This window comes from Lissotriton helveticus, chromosome 3_1 (genome assembly GCF_964261635.1).
Source record: "Lissotriton helveticus chromosome 3_1, aLisHel1.1, whole genome shotgun sequence".
Taxonomy (NCBI): domain Eukaryota; kingdom Metazoa; phylum Chordata; class Amphibia; order Caudata; family Salamandridae; genus Lissotriton; species Lissotriton helveticus.
Window position 1 is genome coordinate 1,575,073,741 of NC_136061.1, and position 23,475 is coordinate 1,575,097,215.

At 45.3% G+C, this 23,475-nt stretch overlaps 1 pseudogene across 1 annotated transcript in view; it reads right to left on the reverse strand.

The window, feature by feature from the left end:
• The window catches only part of LOC144823641 (microtubule-actin cross-linking factor 1-like), a 209,232-nt pseudogene that overhangs the window by 169,734 nt on the left and 16,023 nt on the right, over positions 1 to 23,475 (reverse strand). The window contains exon 3 of the transcript XR_013608823.1: positions 13,796 to 13,836. The product of XR_013608823.1 is annotated as a microtubule-actin cross-linking factor 1-like (transcript). The remainder of the gene's footprint in view (positions 1 to 13,795; positions 13,837 to 23,475) is intronic.

Consider the following 23,475-nt stretch of genomic DNA (forward strand, 5'->3'; position numbering starts at 1 on the left):
GCACAGCCAAGCTTACAGCTCAGACTCCAGACATTTCAGTTAATCCGACACAGACGCACACTCCAGATCCGACTACATGCATGACAGTTAAAGACCCTACTCAAGATGTCATAGATATCCAGTTACATGCTACTCCCGATGAAATCAAGAAATGGTCCGAACAAGGAGGGGTCCAGACAGATCAAGGATGGTTAACGAAGGGTAGAGCCACATGGTTTCTCCCCGACTCTATGGTTCAAGTCATTATCAATACCGCACATAGTCCAGCACATTTAGGAGAAAAAGCCATGTTAGACAGTATCCAGAACCTTTGGTTCAACAAACATTTACGAGCTGCAGCCAAGCAGAAAGTCCGTACCTGTATGATATGTTGTCAGTTTAATCCAGGTAAAAGTGTCCCGGTGGAACAAGGTGGATTCCAGCCCCCTGACCACCCTTTTGAAGTCCTCCAGATGGATTACATTCAGATGGAGCGATGTCGAGGTTTCAAGTATGTCCTTGTAGTTGTATGCGCTTTGTCCAGGTGGACAGAAGCATATCCAGTTCCAGATTACACAGCCGCGACCACTGCCAAGCAGTTGGTTCGTGAGTTCTTCCCCCGTTATGGACTCCCTAGAGTCGTATATTCTGATAACGGCCAGCCATTCTCATCCGAGCTAATGAAACACGTGTCCCTTTTGTTAGGGTACCAGTGGAAGTTCCATTGTGTACGCCATCCTGAAGCAGCCGGTCTCGTAGAGAGACATAATCAGACCCTGAAAATTCGAATTGCAAAAGTTTGTCAAGAGAAAGGTGTGGACTGGCTCGTAGCTCTGCCAGTCGCTTTGTTCTATATGCGCATGGTCGCACATTCCAGATCAGGTCTGTCCCCGTATGAGGTCGTTTTCGGCCGCCCCCCTAACATGTGGGGTACACCTAGACCTCGAAGTATTACCGATGTTTCAAGTAATATGCTGACAGATTACCTAGCTTCCTTGATGTCTGCCCTCAACTCTTGTCGTTCACAGGTTGCCGCCGCATTTCCAGACAATACCGAGGTGGCACCGCATGAAATCGTTCCAGGATCCATGGTCCTAGTGCGAAATTTCGACCGCTCAAGTCCGCTGGAGCCTCGCTGGAAGGAGCCCCGACAGGTCCTCCTCGCCACCCGTACAGCCGTGAAGTTGGAGGGACGCAAAGGCTGGGTGCATCTTTCGCATATAAAGAAATTTTATGGATTGAAGCCAGTCTCAAAGAACATTTCCCAGGATTCTAAGGACTGCCAAAGTACTATTCTTAAGGACTGTCCCGCAAAAGACATTGATACTGCACCCTCCCTGTTAGAGAAAACTCCGCAACAGGAGTATAAGCTCAAGTTAAGGTCTAGTAAAATAAGTCAGCCAGTTTGATTGTCTAAGTCCTCCCCTAGGTGAAACGGTTAGACCGGTTTCTGACATGTATAAAATAGACCCCCATAGTGAGAGAGTTAGTCAAAACTCAATCCGATGTATCGTTTTTCTATGTTTCATATTATTTCTCAGTATTATGATTTCCTGCACCAGTTATGCGTTTTACTTGTATTTTCCAGTCTCTCATGTAAATAAGTCTTCTAATGCTACAGTAGAGCACACGTTTAGTGATCTGCCTCCTCATGAACTCTCTTACCGCCTCGCTATGCGTAACAATTCTTTCATCCGCATGTTACATTATTCACACCAGACCAGCAATGCCACTAATTGTTGGGTGTGTGGTCGACTCCCCCCTTTCCAGACACCGAAGGGAGTTCTGCCACTCTTTCCTTATCCATTTTCACATAATGGTTCGTGTGGAGCATGGTCCACGTTAACGTCATCCTCAACAGATATGTCTTTTCTTAACAGTACATGTTTTCCAGACAAGCAAGGTCTTCCCCACAGAACAGGGTTAGATCTAGAAAACGAAGTTTACAATTTAGGTAATTATTCTTCGAATTTCATGGTCCTGAATGTTCAGTCTGATACTACTCCAGACTTACCTACTATTTCAGTACTACCAGTCAAAGGCGAATTATGTGTTAGAAATAATGGTTCCGTACATGTAGGACATAGCGATTGTACTACTATAGTCAAATACAGTGACAGTGGGAAATCTATTTTCAAAGCTTCACGTCATTCTTATTTTATTTGTGGTCAGACCGCATATGTTCGTCTGCCCCTCGATTGGGAGGGAACCTGTTACATTGCCTTCCTACTGCCACCAGTTTTTCTAGCCCCACCCGACTACCATAGGAATTCCCACCTAGTACATACTAGACATAAGAGAAACCTCCCGATTGTCGATTATACTGAAACTGCTCTAGAACAATATATAGATATCAATAAAGGTGTCTTTCCTTATTTAGGTACAGTTGTGAATAGTAAACTGATACGTAGATTAACCAGAACACTCGAAGCAGTAGTAATTGAGACTACTTCTGCTCTAAGTAATTTAACCGAAGAACAATCCTTTATGAGAATTGTCGTGCTCCAGAATCGTCTCGTCCTTGACGTCATATTGGCCGATAGGGGCGGGGCCTGTAGAGTCATCGGATCTAGTTGTTGCATTTTCATTCCAAATAACGCGCCGTCTGTTTATTCAGCTATAACCAGACTCCATAAAATTGCCCATCTGTTACACCAAGATCCAGGCACCTGGACATGGTCCAGTTGGTTCTGGACTATAATTTCCGCTTGGGGATGGAAAGTCTTGTCCTTTCTAGGTATTGCAGTAGCGATCATATTCAGCTGCTGCCTCTGTATACAATGTGGCCCTGCGATTTGCGGCATTTGTGCTACCTCTTGTATTCCTAGTCCCAAGCCCCGTTCTAAAACACGTTCCCAGAAAATTCGAGACGAGCAAATGATACTGTATGAAATGATAGATGGTATCATGAATATTGATGTTTCCTGATGGAAACGTAGTGACAAGGAGGGAATGTGGAAAAGTAAATTTTGCCATGTTCTGTGTCCCTACGCGTCATCCATCATATGTTATCTGTGCATGATTAATATGCATATGTATTCCCTATGTTCGATTAATGACGCAATTACAGTTGTGTCCACCTCTAGTATGTCAGTTTCCAGTTCTCGTGAATACTACGAATATCAGGCCTATGTAAAGCTACGTTGCCACGTTTCTCAGTGTGCACGTTATTTCATTGTAAAGTCCCCGTTTCTAGGCCTCAAAAGGGCCCGGACACCAGATTCAGCTCCTGTCTCCTGAAGCCCTCGCTGAGGAGCGATACAGCCCCCACCTGTATCCTCGACCCTTCACTTACTTCCTGCCTCACAGTGCCCGGTTCAGCCTGGCTCTGCCTCTGAGTCTGCCAAGAGTATGTTATGATTCCAGTTATCAGTTAGTCCTCCTTCTCTGCATTCCTAAAGCTACTGAATCGCATCAATAGTTTCCGTCATTGTCTAGCCTTTACGTCTCCACGTTAGAGAAATACTGCATTTAATGGTCATTTAATATTCTTCATCACGCACTACATGTAGAATAATGCATGCTCTAGTCTTAGAGTCTATACGCCTTTACCCCGATAACTTTTGGATTCCATCAACATGTTCTCTAAACATCAGATACTAGATACTGCTTAGGTACATGTCGCCCTGACTCTCCAGACTTCAGTCTCTGCTCCTAGCACAGAGTTCGAAGCCCCCAGCTTCTCCTAGTAACACGTCATTGCCAGCTTGCGCGCACCATTAGGTCAGAGGTCCCGGCTCCTTAGGTAGCCCCCTCCATGTTCCCGCCCCATTTATGACATATTCTGTTACGTTTGCATCACATATCTATGTATACGCCTCTGTTACACCTACTTTCACCCTTATCTTTCGCGACTGCTATTGATCACACCCACTGCTCCGCCTATCGTATGTATTGTAATGCAACTGTTTTAGTATATATGATCGTGTATTGTTATTAAATGTTAGCGCGCTCATCCCAGATCCAGCCCCAGCAGCTGCTGGGCCCTGCCATCCTATTCCTATGCAGGTTGTCCTGTTCCTGTCCTTTATGCTGTAATAAACCTGCAAAACTCCTACTACCTCGAATCTTGACTCTTATTTATTGAGCTATCTGTTATTCATTTATTCATTCAAAAATAGATCCGGTATTATTTATTTATATACCACAAGTTGGAACCCCTGACTACAGGATTTTTGATTTTACCTGGACTAAACTCTGCTACAGAAACCAAGTACTTCGACGATCTGCACGGCGCTGGACGACTGAAGAATCTCCCTTGGAGTATAGGAGAGACTCCCCTGCAAAGCAGGCACCGAAACGCATCTGACCGGTTTGCATCTCCAAAGCTCCTGAGGACTCCGAAGATTTCTGCAACACAGGAGGTGGGTTTCCAAGGTCTCTGAGGTTGATCTGCGCTCTCAGCTATTCTGAGGCCCGTATCCCTTGTGGGGACCGTGCAACCCGAACCCCTGTGCACCGTGCGCTTTTGCAGAAGCATATGCTTTCCGGCAACCCCCGAGGCTGTGCTTTGGGCTACTTGTAGTCCTGACCCCGATCAGTGTTTCCACTGATGATTTCCGGCCTCCACTCCACGAGTGTTCTGTGGTCTGGTATTTTGTGATTCCTCTCTAGGCACCTTCGCGATCCCTGATCCATTGGCCTGTGAGTCCCTGTGAAGGTGACTTTGACTTTATGTGGGCTTTTCTTGTTGCTCCAGACGTGCCCTGACTCTCCATTGCTTGAAGAGTCCCCAGGACCTTGCAGGTTCTCACTGAAGCTGATTTCCTCTGACCGCGTGGGTCGCAGTTGCCAAGGCTTGTTGGTGTTCCATCCGGACACTGACCCCACAGCACTCGACATCCTTTGTGGGATAGCTCACTTTCAGACTTTGGTCATCCTCAACATCTCCTGGTCCCCGTGGCCGCAGAGTCCAGCATCGAGTCAACTCACCTGAAGCACCCGACATCGGTGGACATTCATCTACCGAGCCCCTGGTCACCCTGAAGTGACCCAGACTCTGTCCCCTCTGCTTTCAGATTCTTCTCACCTCAAATCCAGGCTTGGTTTCCACCAGACACTTTTCCTATTCACGGCAGCAGCACTTTTCAGTATCACGCCATTGAAAACGACGAAGATTCCCGACATCACTTGACACCTATGCACCCTGCTTCCCTGGGCTGCGTAATATGAGTACTCCAGTGCGCACAAGGGTGCTGGCCTTAGAACCTTCTATGTTTGAAAGGGTTTGCTCAAAGTCCTCCCTGAACTGTCCTTAATCTTTAAAATTCCAACCGCGACTTTCCCATAGAGTTGTACGGAGCTCGCGCCTGTGTTCTCACACTGCACCCCTCTTCCGTGGGTCCCCAGTGTCACTACCTTGAGTGGTTCCGTGGGGTCCTAGCGATTCTACGTGCTCTAGGCACTGTGTCTAGTCAAGTTGTGGTTGTTATACCACTTTCTTAGTATATGGTTCGGTCTCCCCCTTGAACCCGCTGTGTATTGTGCTATTTACTGTCGTTCTAGTGATTTAATATTGTGTGCTTTGTTCTCTAAACTCATAAAGAGGTTAGTACAGAGTGTTTAGTAATAAATACATGTGGTATATATTCCTTGTGTGGTTCTCCTTTCATGTGGTCATTCAGGAGCTTCTGATCTGGTAAAACAAGCTGCTTTACATTCCTTCGGGACTTAGCCTGAAGGCTGCTCTCCATAGCTACCACTAGGATAGCTTTCAATAAAGGTTGTCTTTAACCTAATCATCAATAAGGGTTGTTTGGACTGGTACAAGGTGCCCACTATAATTAGTGATCAGCATATACCAGGCCAACTTCCACAATATTGAGTCTGTGGTTTCTGATGATGCCCGGGAGGGGCTCCATGGAGATGTTGAATAGAGTGGGGCTCGGAGGAGCCCTGGGGCACACTGCAGCTCATCTCTGTCGTTTCTGAGAGAAAACAAGTTAGTCTGACTCGCTGTGTTCGACCGATAAGGAAGAAGTGGATCCAGTCCAGGACCTTATTATGGATGCCGGCGTCGTGGAGTCTCGTGATTAGGGTGCAGTAGGTGACAGTATCGAGGACAGCCAAGAGGTCCAGTAGGATAATGGCAGTGGTTTTGTCATGGTCGAGGAGGGATCGGATGTCATTGGTGGCAACGTGGAGAGCGGTCTTGGTGCTGTGGTTACTTCAGAAGCCGGTTTGAGAGTTGTTCAGGACGTGGTTCTCTTCGGTGAACTTGCAGAGTTGGGCGTTGATGGCCTTCTCGACGACCTTGGCGGGGAATATTCTATTTTAGTTGGAATATTTGAACCTATGTATATTTGTGTATTTTATGGCCTGATTATGGCCAAATAAAGACTATTTGACTTGACTCGACTATCTGTATATATTGTTGGATGGCCTTAAGAGTGCATATTTTTCAATTTTTTTTAATTATTTATGCAGAATGTTCTCTTTGTAGTGCAAGAGTGATTAGTCTTTTATTGTATATAGTTTTAATATAAACTTAAATAATTAACTACTACTAACACAAGTGTGTGGATGGTCAAGTTTTACAGTAACCGGTTAAATGACACGGCTGGTGGATTTAAAAAAATCTAGGGATTCCCTCTTTATTGGAATTGTAACAACATCTAACTTCTTTCTAATGTAGGAACATTTTGAAGTCTACACTCTTGAGGAAGCGCATTCTTCTGCAATAAAAGCAGAAAATGGGAAGAAGGGAGATGTATAAAGGTCAAGGGGTGGAGTAGGACGATGGGCAAAAGGAAGAACATGAAATATATAGAGAGGGAAATGGAGGAAGAAAGGGCAAATGGGAAAAGATAGATGATACAGAAGAGGAAGAAGATGGGATGAGGCAAGAATGAATAGAAGAGGCAAGAGGATAGGAGAGAAGGTAGGAGAGATCATCCCCGGGATCAGATAAGGGAGAAGGTAAGTGGGAAGAAAAGAGATGAGGAAGAAGTGGGCTGATTTGATGGGCACTAACTATGCCCAAAATGCTGTAAGTAGAAAAGGACAACATGTTCAATAGAAAAGGACAACATTTTTAAAGCAACAAATCTACAACACTGGATTAGCCCCTAACTTTGTGCTATGGAGTACAATGTTACCGACCATAAAGTGGTTCAATGCCTCTATAGGGGCAGTAAGCGTTAAACAACTCGAAACACGACAATGACAGAAAGGGGGTCAGGCCTTCAGCGCCATCCTGCAATGTTCTGGAATCCCTTTCCCAGCTAAATGTGTCAATGTCATCCCTTCTTCACTTCCAAATGGAACTGAACATCTCCTTCTATTGTCAATTCAATTCTTTATTGAAGTAAAAGGTAACAGCAGTATATGATAAAGCTCATTTAGAAAACACAAATGTAGAGGGCATTTGGGCGACATCATGAAAAAAAACCTTACCACCACAACATGTCAAAACTGAGATAGCAAATCCCTCCTATCATCATCATCACAATAACTGAAAGAGGAAACACCCATCTGGAAAATGATCCTACAATCTAAAATGTCTGCCACCTAAATCTAGACTTTCATGGCAAAGTAGCATATACCTTAAGAAATGTGTAAAATCTAAGGACAATGTTTCCACTTGTCCCAGATCTTTGACTATTGTGTGTCTGTGTGCAAAGGTGTGGGCGCGATCTTACACCTCTGGAGCATGACAGAGGCTGTCTAGGAGCATGACACAGGCTGTCTAGGCTCTCCGTAGGCCATTGCAATCATGCATTATCCTGAGGTAGGAACAGCCATCTGAGCTGGCCGACTATATTGCAACACTACTGAGTGCTGCGCTGTCGGCCTGACTGCCTGCTAAAACCGCACCGATAGAGCGTAAGAAGAATAGCAGTGCAATAGGAACGAGATGGTGACCAGCAGATGATACCAGGGAAGGAGAACCTTGGTTTGGAAAGAAGAGTGTGCAATATCAAACTGGAGCTGTCCCCATTCTAAAGGAGAGCAGCGGTGGAAACTAGAGCAGTACAGCAACAGGACGCGGGTACCTGCAAAACTTTGTAGAGCAAGTGGTGGAGAGAAGGCAGCTGCTCGAAGGTCTGCAAGAAAACCTGGAAGCGCGACCACGCTGGAGGTAAGAACAGGAGACATACAACTAACCCAAGCAGCAGTGAGCTGACAAAAGTGATTATTCGGTGATCTGGGGTGGGGGGAGGGAGAGTAGCTGGGTATTGCACCCCCAAAGTATACATTGCGTCAGGGAAAAATAAAGGACAATACCACCCAGAGCACCAGAATAAGCGCACCCCCAGCCCTGCAAATACAAGTAGTCATCAACTGAGCAACAAGCATTGATCAGGCTCAGAAGCTATATGCCAAGGAAATTTTGCAGCCCCATCCAAGCACGGCAGCTATGAAACTCAGAGGTTGGGGACAGAAATGCCATAGTTCTGAAACCTTGAATGCAACGGATCTGGGCTAATATACCATACTGCTATACCATACTGCAGATAAAAGGAAAGTCTAATAGCTCCTGAATAAAGTTGTAATTGGGTACACCATCCACCCTTATGAAGTCCATCATTGAAACTGCAGGACCCTGCAAAAGGGGGATTTAAAGCTTTTTGACCGGACATGATTGCAGGGACTGATCTGTGCTGACATTGGGTTTGCCAGCTGCATTGAGACTTCAACAATTGACTGATAACCATTGTTTTGTGTTGGTACTGGGGATAGTGCAAAGTTTGCCAGAAAATGTGCATTGCATGAATAAAGGAGTTCACAATGACCCTGTGATGGGGAGGCACCCCAAAATGAAGATGGCCACATCAGAACAAAGGCTGGTAAGATAAGCATGCCCCCCACTACACCCTTGCTTGCTAACAGAGGAGGCAGAATGGATCCCCACCGAAACCAGGAAGACGGTCACCCAGGCACTCGTCACAAGCCGACTGGACTACGGAAACACCCTCTACACCGGAACCACAGCCAAACTACAGAAGAGACTCCAACGCATCCAGAACGCCTCCGCACGACTCATCCTGGACATCCCTCGTCACAGCCACATCTCCGGACACCTGAGAGACCTGCACTGGCTCCCCGTCAACAAGAGAATCACGTTCCGACTCCTCACCCACGCACACAAGGCTCTCCATGACCTGGGCCCCAGGTACCTCAACAACCTCCTGACCTTCTACACTCCCACCCGCCAGCTTCGATCGACCAGCCACGCCCTCGCCGCCGTTCCACGCATCCGAAGAACCACCATGGGAGGAAGATCCTTCTCCTACCTGGCAGCCAAGACATGGAACTCCCTCCCCATCCACCTCCGCCAGACCCAAGACCACCTCTCCTTCAGGAAGCAACTCAAGACCTGGTTGTTCGAGCAGTAGCAGATCCCCAAGCGCCTTGAGACCCTCCGGGTGAGTAGCGCGCTATATAAATTTCTTGATTGATTGATTGATTGATTGAGAGAGTGTACAAGCTGGACTCTATGCTGGTGGCCATAATGTCAACCAGAGAGACTCTGGACAGCAAAAATGATGCTACTGTAGTGGACTTGGGCTTGCTCTAGGATGATCAGAGGAAGACTGCGGAGAGAATCATCAAGACAGAAGCAAAAACAGAGATCTAACAGAGTAGGTACACTGTTTGAAATATGGTGCTGAGGTCTCGAATGGGGGCACCAGAAGGAATAACATGTGGGTGGTGGGCTAGCCAAAGAAGAATTGAAAGGGACGTCATCATTCACCGATTTGGAAAACTGCTTCAGGCAGATGGTAGCTCCTGAACGCTTTCGCTATTCTTTACACTAGAGTGAATTTATTATGAGCAGATTGGACTATGGCAATCACTTATAAAAAGGGATGGTTGATTATCTTTTTACTCATGCACGATTAGCCCAAAATATGGTGGCACGAGTGATTTGTAATCTTACTGCTAGGAATTTGGTTTTGGCCAGTCTGAGCTTTCTTCACTGGCTGCCTATCTGTAAAAGAGCTGTTTTCAAGCTGCACGGCCATGTGCATCGAGCGGTTTATTACAGCGGGCTTGCAGCTCTAAGATACAGAACATCTTCCCACAAGCCAGCGAGAGCTTTCCGATCTGCCCATCAAGCTACTATTCAATGCAGGGGAATCAGGAGGTCACTCGTGGGTGGTCGCTCCTTCACTTATTTGGCTGCCTTTCACTGGAATGTCCTCCCTTTCAATCTGCTCTCCACCTCTGACCTTAACACGATTCGCAAATTGTTGAAAACTTGCTGGCACATGCATCAATATTGCATTTTGCGATTCCTTAATTGCGAAAAATAAGGAATCGCAATTAAGGAATTGCAAACTGCAATGCATCAAGAAATTGCTGAAAAAATAGTGATTTCTTAAAATTCCTTTATTGCGATTCTCTAATTGAGAATCGCAATTAAGGAATACCTCCCCATCCATTCCCATGGGCCTAGAGGCCCATAGGAATGAATGGAAAGACATTCTTAATTTGCAATTCACCATTAGAAATTCGCAAATTAAGAATGCAATTTCAAGAGTGTCCAAAGGACACCCTGTTGCACCCCTGAAATCTGCTTAGAAGTACATTTTACACACTCATATGCCCCAAGGGCATGTGTGTGTGTAAAATGGAACTTTGAAAAATGCACTTTAGTGCATTTTTCAAAGTTTTCGCAAATTACCATGAAGGTCAACTTCATGGTAATTTGCTCCTCTTATTTGCGAATTCGCAAATTTTAAAAGTTTGATGCATTGCATTTAAGGAATCTCGATTTGAGATTCCTTAAATGCAATCGCAATTTAAGAAATCGCAATTTTGCGATTTCTCAGATTGCGAAAATAACAAAAATGATAATGCATCTAAAAAACGGGAATTGCATTCGCAAACGGCCGAATTTTGCGATTCGCACCATTTGCGAATGCAATTTTCTTTGATGCATGTGCCCATTGGTTCCTACCTGAAGTTCTCTGTATTTGGTTGTTGGAGCAGTTTTGGGCCAGGTTAGTTGTATAGCGCCGGGATATCCCTTGGGGAGGATTGTGCACTATATAACTGCTATAAATAGAGAAATTGTCCCGAATCATCTTCTCCAGGCCTTTATTGATAAACAAACTCTGGGACTGTAATCACTAGAATGGTTCACCCCCTCCCCCCCTACAACCTCCCACCCTCACCCCGTAAGGGATGGCATCATCGTGGATCGAATAAAGCCTTTGCCTTGCACTATTTGGGACATAGAGATCTCAGGATTCATAAGCAAGAGTGGTCTGACCTTTTTCAGCCTATTCTCTAACAACTTCACAAGAATTTTATACCAATATTTTTTTTATGAAACTGACTATATATGGCACGTGGGATGGTAAAAAACGAATGTGGATTGTCCACACCTGTGTAATGATAGGAGTTCCCAGTGTTCTACTATTTACGGAAATTGTACGTGCATCGTGCGAAACATGTTAGCCTAACATGTAATTCTACAGTGAAAGTGGCCAGGTCCCGACAGGCGACCTGGGCTCACATGAGCACAGTGGGAGGGGGTTAATACTGGCGTCATTGCCAACCGTTCACAGTGTCCATCACAGTATTCAATAAAGAAGTACAATAATCGCTTCATACAATTTTAATCATTGCATGATATGCAATATTCACTTTTCAGTAAACATATTCAAAAGAAGCAAGTATTATATGTGTATAGCACTTTTCATTTCTGTTACTACCATCAAAGACATTCAAAACAACATATAGTCACGTACCTCACTATTCCTCTTCTAATACAGGCATTTCCGCGCCCACAACATCAAAAGATCCCTTATTGCTCGCTACATATGTTGCCAAAAAAGAATGTTCATGCTGTTTGTCATCAGGTGACTCATAACAATAGGCATTCGTGCACTAGGACCCTGATGGTTGCATCGACAGGCCGAGGTTCAGCGCTGGAATGCGCGTGATAGAAACATATTTCTTTCGCCTAATTAGCACCCGCGGCCATTAGTGTAGTTGAGATGGGGGAGCTTCAGGCATGCCTATCATACTCAGAAAATGTCAGGTATCTGAAATGTACACCCAAAGATTGCTTGGTGGCTGTCACTGTTTCTAGACTGATTTGTGGATGTACTTACTGCACAGTAACAGAAAACATGGGAGAGTTATTTGACTTTATGAGGTCAGAGGAGCATTTGAAGCAGACTGACACAGACATTTCAGTGAGGCGAGGTTCACATCACAGTCAGGGCTGATACAATACAAATATAGCTATTCATTTAGGGCATCAGTCCTCTCTCTATTTCTATGGGTCTTGCAAGATGGTCATTAATCAATTTTCAGCTGTCCCACTTATTACGGACAAGCCGGACTCACTCTGCGGTCCTTTGTTCAGCTGTCCAGTGACGTAACGAAAACTGACTGCCCTCCCCTGCAGAATGTGGAGGGACCCAGAGTCTCCCATATCCCAGATATTTATGACTTTGGGCTGAATGCAGCCGCCTTTAAGGTTTGGGGGCCTTCTGAAGGTTTGGGGAGACCCTCCCTGCCTCACAGGGGCTTGCGTTATGCCCCTACTCCTCAGCAAGAGCTAGTCTCTGCGATCTTGGCTATCCACCATGCCCCCCACATTGGCGCCACGCTCTCTCACAGAGTCCTTCAGTACTATACGATGATGGCCACAGTCAACAGGTGAGTTGACCCATTCATGGCAAAAATGTAAGGAAAGTGTTAAGGGCCACAAAATGGAAGAGGTGCAGCTTTCATTATGACGTGTGTGGTAGCCTCCCTTCTATTTTCGGCAGGCAGTGGGTTGCAGGCCTCAGTGTAAAAAAAGGGTGGGAGATTGACCAAGCAACGGAGAATGCATGGCCCAGGAGCAGACCTTGCACGTTGCTGTTAGCGCGTTGTCTTCTCCTCTGATTCTCCCATCAAACCCTCAGGTTTCCAATATCCCCACTCAACAGGTAGCCGGCCAGCAGGCCAAAGAAGGGCTAGATCCACTACAGCTCTGAGGTTACATGACCATGTTCCTCAGTGCCAAACTCCAGACCCACCTCTGAATGAAATACCTCACACCTCTGTATGAAGTACCCAAACTCCTAAATGGCCCCTCTGCCCTCGTTAACCCCTCCCCATACCATGCAGCCTCTTCCTCCACCACACCCTGTAATCTTTTGTCTTTTTGCTCCTTTGCACAGCACTTTGGAGCTAGGATTGATGCTTTACACCTACCCTAACACACATACGTACACATGCATTCATTCGGGATGCTCTGATCTCATAAGGCTTCCAGAATGCAGCGCTGCAGATCGGCAGTAAGGAAAGGCTCCACCTCTGCCAGCACTGAATCCATGTCAGGATCAAAGAAGAGATTCAGCGACAGAAAGAACATCATCCTCTGAACAAAATCTAGACAAAATGGTCAATGTTGACACCTTAAACCTACTGTGAGTAATAAGTTCTCATTCACATGTATGCAGATGCTGAAACCCATGAGGACCAGCCACACAAAAGGCCTAAAGGAGAGTATAGGCGAGATGACCTCACAAGCAAAAAATATGGCTTAGCCCAACTCAAGTGTGAATTTGTCCTGGAAAGACCATTCCCCAAATACCATCAATTCCAACCACCCACCACCTATGAACGCAAGACACCAGTTAAAGGTGATGCTGAAGTTAGCCAAGAAGCTTTATCAGTAAGTTGTCAGTATAATTTCCTCTCTTAAGACCTCGAGGACGGAGGTTGTTCAAGGCCAGGCACTGTGCAGATTGTGTGTTGTTTCAAAGTATACCATGCACACAAAGAAACTTTGCAGCCTCTCACCTTGATGACCATGATGCGCTCTAAAAAAGATTGTTCAAATGTCGCTAAAATAATTACTTACTGTTTTTTGGACTCCTGTTGATTTTTAGCATCCGACGATTGCTGTTGAGGAGAAAAGGGAAAGTGGTTTTATTGGTCAAAAATAGCAGAGAACGCCAATTATTGATGTAAATTATTATGTTACAAAGATGAAAATCATGCCAGTAAATTCATAGGTTAGTATTAGTGCCTTCACTTGATCCTATCTGGGTCTTAATTGGCATGCAATAAAGGAAGGCGATAACCTTGACCCCATATTGAAGTTGCAGTTCTTTTCTTTATTTTTTGTATTATTTAATTATTAATGTGCATGTGATCTGGCTCGGGGCAGAGTGGCTATTCAAATTCTACAGACGTGTGTGCAGCTTTATTCCAACAAGGATGGATTCAAGCCATATTTTTAGGAAAATGATAAAGTGCATAACTGAGTTCCATTTAATTGTGTGCATATCTATCTTGAGTAGATATCTTTGAAATATAAACACCTTAGGGCTATACTTGACTTTCTCTGGTAGGAAACACCTATAATTCCTGCTCAACTTCCATCTCAGCTTCCTTCAACATTAGCACTTAGGGGCCTATTACAATGTCAGTAGGAAAGCAATCCAACCGACTCGGTGTCGGAATGATTTCCGACTCAATCAGATTCGGGGAGTCTGACTGACCGATTATGATGTTTCCGAACACCGTTCGGTCAGACTCCCATTGACTTCAATAATAGCCTGTGTTCCGACCAGCAACACAGGCTCCCGTTGAAAATAGGGGCGGTTGCATAAAACCTTGCACCCTGTGGTGGGCACCCCTTGGTGCCTGCCACACCGTGCATGGTTGGAAAGAGGGAACCTCCCTGGGTACTCCCACGGGCCCCAACTAGAGGTCTCCGGGTGAAGGGGGGCCTGCTACGGGGCCACACATTTAGATTCCGTCAGCCGATCCATGTCGGACAAACTGATTCGGAAAGGCTGTCTGAATCTGACATCATGAGACCTGAACGATTTACCTCCGACCGACTCGGTTTCTCTGAATGCCGATTGGAACCAAGTCAGAACGACCAAACGGTTTCCGACTATCGTAATCAGTCAGTGGGATGTGTTTCCGAGTCGGTCGGAAACGTGGGTTCCGAATCGGATTCGGACAAACCGAATGCTGGTCTGAGCCTTTCCGACCGACATCGTAATCGGCCCCTTAGGATCTGCCAGTCTTCCAGAGCAGGGCATAGCCACCAACAACTAGTTAAGTACGAATGCATAGCACTACAAGTGAAGAGGGAAAAATGCAAACACCAGTTACTGAAGCCAGCAAACCACACTTCCCCAGATGGTTCTGAGAGAAAAATATTGTTTTTTATTCTTAGGATGGCTTAACCCACTGAATGTGATATGTTGTCCAAAGTCATTCCTTCAGTCAGTGATGGATTAGCAAACTGAATATGAGCAACTTAAGTTTATTAACCATCATACAAGCAGCTGCAACGTCACACAGAAAATGGGGATAGTTTGGAACAGATGAATTACTTTGATCCGATCTATGCAGGTTAACCAAAAAAAATCACCACTATTTGGTAAACAAAACCCAGGGTTAGGTTGCCACGCGGCGTATCACATGACTACTGCTCAGAATTCTCTCCAATTGTTTGTGGTGGGGTAGAGGGCCGTGTAATGTGAACATGGGCTGCTGAGGCAACTCTCTCTGCTAACAACACTTGGTGATGCCTCCTCAGCCCCCCAAAAAACCCTGAAAAAATGAACTCCTGAAAACTCATGGCAGATGGCGGCAGATGCCTCAGTTTACTAGGTTGACATCTTCGGAATGCAATCTTTTATTAAGGACTCAACCAAACCATTACAGAGTTGAAAACATCACATCTCAAACTAGGCCTTTGAGCCCAAACTGTCATTACAGCATCAAATAACCCTGAGAGACAGAGTATGCACTCTTGAACAAATATGGGCCCTATTTGGAACCGTTCGTCCTAAACGGGAAAAGAAGAAGAGAAAGAATTCCCGATACAATTGTATTTCTTTGGGGTTTTTATATTTGGATTCGTGGAGAATCCGAAAATCTCAAACGGCAGAGTTATAGAAAAGTGTACAAACAAAGTCTTGCAATAAGCCCAAAGCCAGAGAGCCAGGGCCTTTGCGAGGGCTGGTGCGCTCTGAGCAAGCCTTGCCATTGGACAGGCTCCGCACCAATGCCCACAACGTTCCACTGGTACTGTGTGCACAGGGGCGTGGCCTTTAACACCATTTGTACGCATGAGGCACCACCTAGATCCTTCCTTGTAAACAATCAGGCAGAAACCTGCTGAATTTACTCACTAGCATTTCCGTTTAGGCATGTATTTGAACTTTCATCAACGAGATGCTGAAAAGAGGAATTGTTTCTACCTTCAGTGACGTTATCCAGGAGGTCAACTGTGATGTGGTATGTCACTGAAAGGAGTTGTACTTACATTTCAAAGGGAAGAGTGCCTTTAAGAAGCAGTGCTAAGGAAAAAATATAGTTTAAACTTCATCAAAATAAACGTGAGCAGAATGAATAAAAGTGCTCTTTCTTAATGCAGAGAAACATACTTTAGTTTCCCGACCTTAATTTACTGTGACTACTCGGATTCAGAAAGACTTAATTTCCAATATCAGTAGATACTAAAAAAAAGTTCAAAAATTTAAAACCACACAAAACTGTTAAAAGGGCATTGAATTTCGACAATGTACAATTGTTAAAAAGGGTCCAACACTGAAACAGGAAACATCACCACATAACATTTGGGAAGAACAAAAAAAAGAGGCTCTGCAATTAGTGAAGCTGCGATTTCTTAACAATGGCCTTAAAGCCTGCAATGCATAAACTTCATTGTATGTACAGAACAAGATAAGGTGCAAGGGAGACTACTCATAAATGTTAATACATGTGCGGGCGCCAATATTAGAACTGCTATACCGCCCTAAGGAGAAACACAATAGTTTGTGAACTGTACTGCATCTAAGTAACAGGTCCCTTTTCCGGTGGTACAACGAGGCCCAATGCAGCACAAGTCTCTACAACTGAATACTGTCTCACAGATGGTCAGGATAGTTTATAGCCTTCACTAGCAAGACGTCTATTTTTCAAGGAAATTAGTTTAAACTATAACCTGTCCTGTTTATGAGCGGAGGGAGGGTTCTCAGAAAGAGAGGACAAGTCCAATCGCTCTAGCGTCTATCTATTCTATACTAATATTATAAAGAGAGAGCCCAAACCTTCGAGGCGGGTAATCTCAGGAACCACAGCACCAATCACAACACCCAATACAGCATTGGAAAGGACAGTTGCAGCAGATGGACATAGGCTATACAGCTGCCCACCATATACATTAGAAGGGTAAAAGAACCTTAGGGTCAAAGTAGTCCCTTGTGGGCGTGGGCGTTCTGCTCGGGGCGTTGTTCTAGTTGCGTGTGCATACAGCGATGGGCACGGCATTCCGACATTAAAACGGCATTCAGAAAAACAAAGCCTTCACACTACTTCCTTGTGGGCGTGTGCGTTCTGCCGGGGGCGTGGCCATACAGCGATGGGCAAGGCATTCGCACGGCATTCGCGGAAAAACAAAGCCTTCACACTACTTCCTTGTGGGCGTGTGCGTTCTGCCAGGGGCGTAGGCATACAGCGATGGGCAAGGCATTCGTGGAAAATGGGCCATAAATCCTGGATGCGTTCTGGAGCCGCCACACACCAGTGAGTCAGTGTACCAGCGGTGCTCAGGCGGGGTCTGAGGAGAGTCAGCGTACCAGCGGGGATAAAAAAAATAAACAGGCTGCTCTTTCACACACGCGCAACGTCTACGGTGCTCAGGCGGGGGCTTAGGTGAGTCAGCGTACCAGCGGCGCTCAGGGCGGGGGCTGAGGAGAGTCAGCGTACCAGCGGGGATAAAAATAAATAAACAGGCTGCTCTTTCACACACGCGCAGCATCGTGTGCACGCTGTCACGCACTGAACTCTCAAGAGGCTGAGGAGAGTCAGCGTAACAGCGAGGAGACCCGGACAACTTCAGGACGGGCTGCTATTTTAATATATAGTAAGAAGGGGGATATTTAGGCCATTATCGCAGGTTAGACAGATGCAAATAATCGACTTATTAAGAGTGGCATGGGGGGTTTGTCTCAACGGGTAACCGCAACATTAAAGGGCTAAGTTTCATGCAATCTTCTAAATAAGTGAGCACTAACTCTTCATGTCAGATACAAATGTGAGGTACTTGGGGGAAGGGACAGGAGGCTGAGGCAAAATCGTTTTCTTTCCACTTATAACAAGGAGCAATTAGCGTGGCCCAAACGCCAGCTCCACACCTTGCAATAATAGCACACTGTGACATGTAGATATCTAACAATGGGGTAGTAGGTTTGAATCCAAGTAAATTAAACAAAGCATCTTCTGATTGGCTCCATTTTGGGCGTGGAATGGCAAGATTAGTCCAGCAGGTTGTGGAGGACTCAAAAACTACCCCATGGAAAGGGAAGTTAGCTATCTTCACTAGCTTAGATTTAGCAATGGAACTGTGTGCAAGCTCACACTATTTGGGCCGCAAAGCATTATATGAGATTTGAAAAGTTTGTCTTGAGGTCTAATTCAGACATGACCTGAATAAAGGCTACAACCAAATTTCTTAAGGTCCTGCGAGTCCAGACCAATAAGACTGCATCATCCATGTATAATAATACATATATGGGGAGTTGCATTGACCATCAGCGCATCTAAATATTTATTGATCAACCCCAAATTAATCCTATTTATGAATCAAATAAATAAAGTGCAGCCAGTATCCAACCTTGACGAAAGCCACTCTCAAGTTTAAAAGATTCCGAATTCTCCCCACGATTGCCAAATCTGACCCTAGCGTGAGACTGCAGTGTTAGTCAAAATGAAAGTTCCCTAGTGCTGCGCTAAGGCCCTGTTCTAATAAAGGAGACCATACTTTTGGCCTATTGACCCTGTGAAAAGCGCAGGACAAGTCCATAAAAAGCTAGGTACAATGGGCAATGCTTTGATATGGTATAGTTATCAAGTGCCAGATGGAGGTTTAAGCATTGTTCTAAGGTACCAAGCCGTTCCCTAAAGCTATATTGGTAAGGCTTAAAACATTATTCTAAATTGCCCACTCCCAAATTCTATTAAAAACAACTCTCCCGGGGGAGGAGCCAAGATGGCGATCGGGATGGTTGTGTAAATGCTTCGCTCCGTGCGCCCTCCCGCCTTGCACGCATATCCTGATGCATATCCTGAGCAGCGTCTGTGATTTCGAATCAGTGAAGGGATACTCTCACTTACCGTCTGCTTCTGCAGCCCCTCCTTGCAGCAGAACCGAAGAACTGTCCCTTGTGGTTTGGTGGCCTCCGAGGGGTCGAGACCGGGATCCCAAGTGAGGAGAGTGTCCGACCGGAAGTGATTCGTCAACGGCCTCGGGTTCCGCTGAGACGCCGGTCGTAGAGATTCCGAGATCCGTGAACCGAAAGAGAAGAGATCCACCCACTTCCCATAGTGGGCTACCCAGCGGAAGACGTGATATGGCTGTGCCGGAAAGAAATTTGTGAGGCCCGGCTCCCCCTTGGTGAGATCCCCGGTCATATTCATAGCCCGCCCCAGGAGCCTCTGGGTGGCTCCCGAGAAGACACGGAGGCTGGTCTAGCCTTTTGGTGCCTCTCCTTTCTGCCGCCTGCCCCGACCTGAGATCCTGTTGAGAACCCTGCAGTGGCCGGGTGCAGGACCCGGACACACGGCGAGATGGAGGAACGGGAAACCGAAATGGCTAAGATGGCGGATGATGCCCTCCTGTGTGCCCTTCGCCCGGGCGGGGAACCCAGTGCACGAGAGACTCCCGGGGTTTGGCACTGTGAGAGACCACCCACCCCCACAGATGTCTTGGCTGCACTAACAACTTTGCACGCTACCCTGATCCGTGAGGCCCGAGGGGGAAAAGTGGACGCCTTCTTTGTTCCGCCATTTTGTGATGGCACGAACTGTTCTCATGGTGGCGCCGCTGTGTCTACCTTTGATACATTGACCCCGAGTGAATCTGCTCTCGAGGAGTCGAAGACAGTTGTGGATTATGAGCTGGCTGTGGTTGCATCGGTTATGCCTGTGGTTGTTTCCTTGGGGCATATCTTTCAACTGCATGTGGCGGAACATCACCGATCAATTGAGTGGGCGGCTTTGGCGTGGTATCGGCGCTTTCTGCTTCATGTGACTTTTTGTTCAGGGATGGCGGGACTGTATTCTGATATAAGACTGCTGGCACTGTTGATATCGTCCCGTTCCGTCTCCCGCCGTGCATCATTGACGAGACTCCGGTGGCTTGTGACCTATGGCACGACGGCGTTGCCAAATCCTCCCGGTGTAATCGAACCTTTAGTGCTATTTGATATCCTATCTGAAGACTGGTTCGACGTTGGTGCTATCGACAGAAGAGGCCAAGGGTGACTTTGATTGGGACGTGGAGGGACTCATAGATGGTTTATGGTGATTTAAGGGGCGCTTGCAGCGCTATAATTGATCGCGTTTTTACATGATTGCTGCCACTTGTACTTTTCGTTCGCTGCTGTTTATATTTTTAGCATGCGAAGGTGGGAGGGGCCGGAACGTTAGATTGAGGGCCCTCCTCCTGTATATTTTCCTTTTCTTTTCTCTTTTCTTCTCTGTATTTCGGGTCTCTTATTTAGGGCGACAGGCACGCCGCTGGGGGGGGTAGGCCGTAGCCATCCGCAGGGGTGCAGGGTGGGGGGTTGGGGGATGGGTCTGTTGTGTTGTTTTTCTTTTGTTTCTATGGCCCTTTGCCCTTTTCCTTTTTTGATGTCGTTATCTTTCGTGTCACCCTTAGTGTGTTTCGCCATGTAGGATGGGACTTGTTCGCCATGATTATTTAGTGATTGTCGCGTCTCTCCTTCCCTGATGCCTCCTTCCCCTCATTTGCACTTTATGTTTATCGTTGGCGTAATTTCTTGCTTCTAGACTAGCTGTAATGGGGGTGTATATGATAGTGCGACATTGATACCACTTAACTTTTTGTTATTGCAAAATGAACCGTCATTGATCCTTTTGCTTATGTGTTACTTTAAATGTATGACATGTCCTGACTGTTGACCTGCCTTCGACCCCCGGACCGCTGAGACTTGTATATTATGTTGTTCCTTTATCCTGATATGCGTAGCGGCCGGCCGGATTGGTTGTAGGCCCGTGACTGTTTATCGATGCTGATACAATAAAGGTTCTTTAAAAAAAAAAAAAAAAAACAACTCTCCCAATTATTTTAACCTAAGAGTTTATAAGTGAAATTGACCTGTAATAACGTGGTTATGATTTATTTCCTTTCTTGAAAATGGGGGCTATTTTAAACGACCGGGATTCAGGTAGCTGGGAATCACATGAATTTTCAATAATATTACTTCGCAGAGGTGCCCATTGATCTGTATTACATTTAAATAAATCCATAGGTACCCATCAGGCCCTGAAGCATTTATAGAGGGACTTTGTCTCAAAGTTAAAAGAACCTTGTTATTGTGAAAACTTAATTTTGCACATGAAACTGCGTTTCTGTAAAGATTTATATTTAGAAGGAGTGCACGCCCCTATGCAACTGAGGGCATGCCCCCTGAAGGTAGCGCTAGCACTTTAAGTACGCCAGCACTATCGGTATTACTGAAGGTGACGCACAAGCGTCTGTGCCCCCTTCTTTTAATACCAAAGTGCCCCTGGGGCACACAAAGTGGGTGCAAACAACTGTTGCGTTCCCGGGGCATATACTGTAATATGGCCCCTGGTCATAATGAACCATGTAGGCACCCCTGTATCTGAACAAATGCAGGTAAACTGGTCCAACAGACTTTTTTGACATTTCTACAGTGCCAATATCAAATTAACAGTCAAAGGACAAACAAAAAATAGCAAAGAATGAAATAATAAGTGATCAATACTGAAAAGATGCATGAACTTACTAACCCCCCACTTGATTATTGTGCAGTCCCTAAGATATTGGACTATTCTCAGAGCACCCTACACATCCATCATGTCAACCATCTCAGAAGATTAAAAAAATATTAATAACTCCAACAAGTGGTACTGAACAGAGTCAAACTCAGAATGCAAAATATACTGAGAGGCAAAAAAGGAGATGGCGTCAAAGTCCATCTCCCCCCCCTTCCCTTACCACACATGAGGTGAAAACAAAACTACTATCCTCAAAACAAAAACAGCCAATTTCAAGCGGCAGGCCCACATCTATCAAAAACTCATCTATGCCTTACTGTGTCTCAGACCATCTGGCCACAATCTAAGTAGCAGAGTTCTTCAGAGACAAAATCGCAATAATTCAAGAAAATCTATGCAACCCCATAAACTCTCAACTAACATTTTGAATACTGACTATACCACAGGAGCTCATTCAAAGAATTCCCACGAACCTGATTACTAAGAGGGATATTAGCCACAAACGAGTCCAACCTTGCAAACAAACACATTTTTGAAGCACTTGCAAACTCAAGAGCTGTAGCCCTTGTGACTAACCCCCAAAAATACCTCCTTCGTTCAAAGTAAAGTACGAGGCTCTCTAAAATTGTCATGCTAGAACTGTATTACTGTTTAAAAAAAAGCAATACAGATCCAAATGACCCAAAAACTGTGTGCATCACTGCATCATTCCATTTAGCCAAGATCATAAAAAGCTGGATGGCCGGTCAGTTGAAACAAATGCACTAAAGTATTTCTAGAAAAATGCCATTCGGGATTCAGACATGACCATAGCACTTCAACAGCAATACTTAAAGTAATCGACAATGTCATCCAGAAAATGATTAAAAGGGACACTTGCCGCCATGCTCTACTGTGTTGTTTGACAGCCTTGGACACCGTTGATCACGCCACCGTACTAAATATTTTGGACTATAGAAGGGGAATATGAGGTCTTACTGTTAGATAGTTCAGGTTCGATCGATCACATAGATTCCAGTATATCAAGTTTGGGCCCAATATCTCCTTTTATGTTCATGTTCCACTTGAGATACATCAGAAGTCAATATTGGATCCTCTTCTTGTAAATCTATACTTGGAAGGTACCGGAGGGCTAACGGAGGAGCCAGACATTGCCTTCCACAAATAGCCAGGCAACACTCAACTGTACCAAAAAACCTCACAATAACCTATAACAAAATTTGATATAAGTCACACATATAGAACTGTATGACCATCTGTACCTCAGTTTGAACGCTCGGGCAGTTCAATTAATTCGATTGCCTCTAATCCCATAGCCCTTCTAATCAAACAAAGTTTGTCCACGCTATCCAAGAAAATAACCACACTGTAGTTGAATATGCAAAATCTCCAATTTCTCCCTGAAACTGAAATATGAAAGTCTCAGGTAGGATGCCAATTATTTACTTGTGTTATTTCTAAAACATGATCCATGCAATAGATCTCAAATATATCGTAGATCGCAAGTACTTTAAGGAAATTACTACGGGAACCCCATCCGGGCAGCAATGCCCATAAGTGGGATAGCTCCCTTGAAGAATGTTTGAAACTACTCAAGGTATAGAATTTTTAAATTGGTACCATGTGGAATCAATCACTTCATGCCATACTCAGCCTTCACCCACACTCCCCAGAGTAACTGACACAAAAGATCAAAAATCCTGGAGGTGAGTGCATAGTTAAGACCAAGGAGTTCCTTAAGCTAAT